The sequence below is a fragment of the Pristiophorus japonicus genome, unplaced genomic scaffold (assembly GCF_044704955.1).
Source record: "Pristiophorus japonicus isolate sPriJap1 unplaced genomic scaffold, sPriJap1.hap1 HAP1_SCAFFOLD_382, whole genome shotgun sequence".
Lineage (NCBI taxonomy): Eukaryota > Metazoa > Chordata > Chondrichthyes > Pristiophoridae > Pristiophorus > Pristiophorus japonicus.
This window is the reverse complement of record NW_027253674.1, coordinates 306,582-311,500: the sequence shown is the minus strand read 5'-3', so window position 1 is coordinate 311,500 and position 4,919 is coordinate 306,582. Positions and strand designations below refer to the sequence as shown.

Here is a 4,919-nt window from a genome sequence, read left to right as displayed (position 1 = left end):
GGGGTTCTGCAGGGCTCAGTCATGGGTCCCTTGCTTTTTGTGGTATATATCAATGATCTAGATTTGAATCCAGGGAGTAAGATTATGACATTTTTAGATGGCACTAAAATTGGCTGTGTGGTTGATAATGAACAGGAAAGTCATGGACTGCAGGAGGATATCAATCGACTGGTCACGTGGGCAGAGCAGTGGCAAATGGAATTTAATTCAGAGAAGTGTGAGGTAATGCACTTTGGGAGGGCTAATAAGGAAAGGGTATACACATTAATATTTGAAGATCAGTCCCTCAAAACTGTCACCAAGCTCATGGTCTACAGGGCCATAGTAATACCCGCCCTCCTGTATGGCTCAGAGACGTGGACCATGTACAGTAGACACCTCAAGTCGCTGGAGAAATACCACCAGTGATGTCGCTGCAAGATCCTGCAAATCCCCTGGAAGGACAGACGCACAAACATTAGCGTTCTCATCCAGGCCAACATCTCCAACATTGAAGCACTGACCACACTTGATCAGCTCCGCTGGGCAGACCACATAGTTCGCATGCCAGACACGAGACTCCCAAAGCAAGCGCTCTACTCGGAACTCGTCCACGGCAAACGAGCCAAAGGCGGGCAGAGGAAACGTTACAAGGACACACTCAAAGCCTCCCTGATAAAGTGCGACATGCCTACTGACACCTGGGAGTCCTTGGCCATAGAACGGCCTAAGTGGAGGAAGTGCATTCGGGAGGGCGCTGAGCTCCTCGAGTATCGTCGCAGAGAGCATGCAGAAATCAAGCGCAGGCAGCAGGCTCTCTGCCCACCCTTTCCCTCAACGACTATCTCTCCCACCTGTGACATAAACTATGGTTCGCTTATTGGACTGCACAGCCACTTAAAAACTCAGGCTAAGAGTGGAAGCAAGTCTTCCTCGATCCCGAGGGAGTGCCTATGATGATGATGATGATGATACACATTAAGCGGTTCATGATCAAAAGGATCTTGGAGTGCTTGTCCACAGATCCCTGAAAGTAGCAGGCCAGGTAGATAAGGTGGTTAAGAAGGCGGAAAGAATGCTTGCCTTTATTGGCCGAAACCACTGAATACATGAGCACGGAGGTTATGCTTCAATTGTATAACACTCTGGTTAGGCCACAGCTGGAGTTCTGGTTGCTATATTATAGGAAGGATGTGTTTGCACCAGAGAGGGTGCAGAGGAGATTTACTAGGAAACTGCCTGGAATGAAGCATCTTAGCTGTGAGAACAGATTGGATAGGCTGGGTTTGCTCTCATTGAACAGTGGAGGCTGAGAGGAGACCTCATTGAGGTGACAACATTTTGAGAGGCCTGGATATAGTGGATAGCATGGGTCTATTTTCCTTGGTGGTGGGTTCAATTACGAGGGGGCATGGTTTTAAAGTGGTTGGTGGAAGGCTCAGAGGGGATTTAAGGGGAGGCTTCTTCACGCAGAGGGTTGTGGGGGTCTGGAACTTACTGCCTGGAAGGGTGGTGGATGCAGAAATGCTCACCACATTTACAAGCTGCTTGGATGGACACTTGAAGTGCCGTAATCTGCAGGGTTACGGATCTAGAGCTGATAATTGGGATTAGACTGGATAACCTGCTGTTGGCTGGTGCAGATACGATGGTAAGTACTGCAGCGAATCAAATATGGCCAGGGTGATCTCCTGGACTCGTTTCGATCGCCTGGATGGGTCAGAGAGGAATTTTCCCAGATTTTTTTCCCCCAATTGGCCTGGGTTTTTATCTGGTTTTTTCCTCTCCCAGGAGATCACATGGCTCCGGTTGGGGTGGAGTGTAGAATGTTTCAGTGTAAGGGGTGTAGCAGTTGTGTGTGGCGAACTGGTTGGCCCGGGTGCTCTTTACCTTTCCGCCATTGTTCATTGCTCATAGGTTTATATGTAACCTTAAGGGCTGCTGACCGAGGGCCGTGTGGCTCTTTATCGGTCGGCGTGGACACGATGGGCCGCAATGGCCTCCTGCACTGTAAATTTTTACGTTTCTACCAATTACTTTAAATCTATGTCCCTAGTTATTGACCCCTCTGCTAAGGAGAATAGGTCCCTCCTATCCACTCCATCTAGGCCCCTCATAATTTTATAAACCTCAATCAGGTCTCCTCTTAGCCTCCTCTGTTCCAAAGAAAATAACCCCAACCTATCCAATCTTTCCTCATGCCTAAAATTCTCCATTCTAGGCATCATCCTGGTAAACTCTTCTATACCCTCTCTTTTCTGCAATGTGATGACCAGAATTGCACGCAGTATTCTAGCTGTGGCCTAACTAGTGTTTTATACAGTTCAAGCTCTTGTATTCTATGCCTCGGCTAATAAAGTCTAGTATCCCGTATGCCTTCTTAACCACTTTATTGACCTGTCCTGCTACCTTCAGGGATCTGTGGACAAGCACGCCAAGGTCCCCCTGTTCCTCTACACTTCTCAGTGTCCTACCATCTATTGTGTATTCCCTTTCCTTGTTAGCCCTCACCAAATGCATTACCTCACACTTCTGCAGATTGAATTCCATTTGCCACTGCTCTGCCCACCTGACAGGTCCATTGATACCTTCCTGCAGTCTACAGCTTTCTTCTTCATTATCAACCACATGGACAATTTTCCTATCATCTGCAAACTTTGTAGTCATACCCCTTGCATTCAAGTCTAAATCATTGATGTATACCACAAACATCCTTCCAGTCACAAAAACACCCATTGAACATTAATCTTTGCTTCCGACCTCAGCCAATTTTGGATCCAAGTTGCCACTTTGCCTTGTATCCCATGGGCTATTACTTTCATGACCAGTCTGCCATGTGGAATCTTAACAAAAGCCTTGTTAAAATACATAGACACAATGTCAAACACAACACCGTCATCGACCCTCCGTGTGACCTCCTCAAAAAATGCAATCAGGTTAGTCAGACACGACCTTCCATTAACAAATCCGTACTAAATTTCCCTGATGAATCCGGCTCTTTCTGAATGAAGATTTATCCTGTCCCTCAGAATTTGTTCCAATAATTCAAAGTCCAAATTACGGGAACTGAATTTTATTTTGTCATGCTATCGAGATTGGGGCCAGAGGGACAATAAATAATAATAAATAAATTATTTTAAAAATCGGTGATCAAAATCTCCAGATGACGCCAAAAATGGGGAGCGTGGGGCTCTGTGAAGAGGACTGTAAGTGAGCTCAGTCTGAATGCACAGGTTTGTAAATGGGCTGGATGGATGGCAGATGAAATTTAGTGCAGAGAAATCTGATGCAAAACATTTTGGAAAAAAAATGGAGGAAATGTACATTAAATGGTAACATTTTAAAAGGAGTGGAGTGGTAGAGAGATTTGGGGATGTAAAAGTCGAGCTAATCCCTTGTCTTAACAATTAGCAAGTTCGAGAGCCCAGTGTCAGCAACTTTAATACCTTAATAAGAAATATAAGATGAGCAGTTTCTCCGTCATCCACCGTATCTTATACTGATCCACCAATCAGAGTAAAGATGCAAGTCCCGTGTGTCCACAGTAACTGACACCAGGTCAGCCCGCTGGATGGAACCTCGGGCGCCCTGAGCTTGATCTCCGGTGTCTCCAGTCCCCACTGCCCCCTTACATCAGTCTCCCCTCACTTTTATACCCTGCACTGATCCACCTCTGGCAGCGGACTCTTCTTTGTCTTCTCTGCTGGGTTTGGGCAGGAAGTGAGGAAAAGACAGCTGGAACTTTTCGAATCTGTGATTTACAAGGACACTTTCCCTGGTTCCCAGCACTTACTTTTCTTCCCCACTCCTGGTTTCTATTTAATTTAACACGGATTCCCTCCCATTCTGATCAATGATGTCCGATTTTCATCGATTGAATCAACAATTTTCTGCAACTATGTGACACTCTGAACCGATGATGAAATGAAATTGTGAAATGTATCTTTGTCGCTCGGTCTCTGCCTCTCTCTCTCTCTTCACACAGCTGTGTATGTGTTTGTATGTTTGAGTCTTTGTCTCTCTCAGTCTGACTCACTCTGTCTTGTCCCTGTTTCTCCGTTTGTCTCAGTCTCTCAATCTGTCTCTTTCTCACGGTGCCCACGTCTGTTCCAATGGAATTCTCTCAGATTATTTTCTGACTGGCTCTCTCTTTCCCATCATTTCGGTCTGTCCATGTCTTTGCCTGTCTCTGTTAGTCCCTGCCTCTAACCTGAGAAGTATTTCCATCATTTTCTGTTTTAGTCTCTATCGCTCTCTCTCTCGATCTCTCTCTCTCCTTGTCACTGGGTTTATCATTGTCTTTCTCTCACTCTTTCCCTCTCTCTCTTAATAGATCACACACACACATCTCTGTCTCTGTATGTGTTTGAGTCTTTTTCTCACCCAATCTGCCTCTCCTTCTCAGTCTCACACTTTCTGTCTCTCGTTGTCTCTATCTCGGTGTCTGTCTCTCCCTGTTTGTCGGTTTGTCTCTGTCTCTCAATGTGTCTGTCGACTTCTCATGGTGTCCAGTTCTGTTCACAGCTCGATACCTGCTCCGACAGAGCACCAACCGTCAGGTCCTCGTTAGTATAGTGGTGAGTATCCCCGCCTGTCACGCGGGAGACCGGGGTTCAATTCCCCGACGGGGAGGCAGATGTTTCAAAATGTTGATTTTTACTTCTGTTTCTTGGTAGAGATACATATTAAAAATTTCAGAGCGACATCGAACTGTGAAAATATAGGTAGAGGAGTTTGCCTCATCCAGATTTTGAGCAAACGTCGACTTTTTCAGGATTCTTTGGCCGTCTTCTGCACAGAGATGGATTACTGAGTTTTTTCTGACTTACGGTTAAAAAGCCAGCGACACAGTAGTCGTGGCCGAGTGGTTAAGGTGATGGACTCGAAATCAATTGATATTTTACCGCACAGGTTCGTATCCTGCCGACTACGATTCTCAG

At 45.9% G+C, this 4,919-nt stretch overlaps 1 non-coding gene across 1 annotated transcript; it reads left to right on the top strand.

Moving 5' to 3' along the window:
• Nucleotides 1–4,539: 4,539 nt before the first annotated feature.
• Nucleotides 4,540–4,611, top strand: trnad-guc (transfer RNA aspartic acid (anticodon GUC)). Its single transcript has one exon. It is a non-coding gene; the product is annotated as a tRNA-Asp (tRNA).
• The last annotated feature ends 308 nt before the right edge of the window (nt 4,612–4,919 follow it).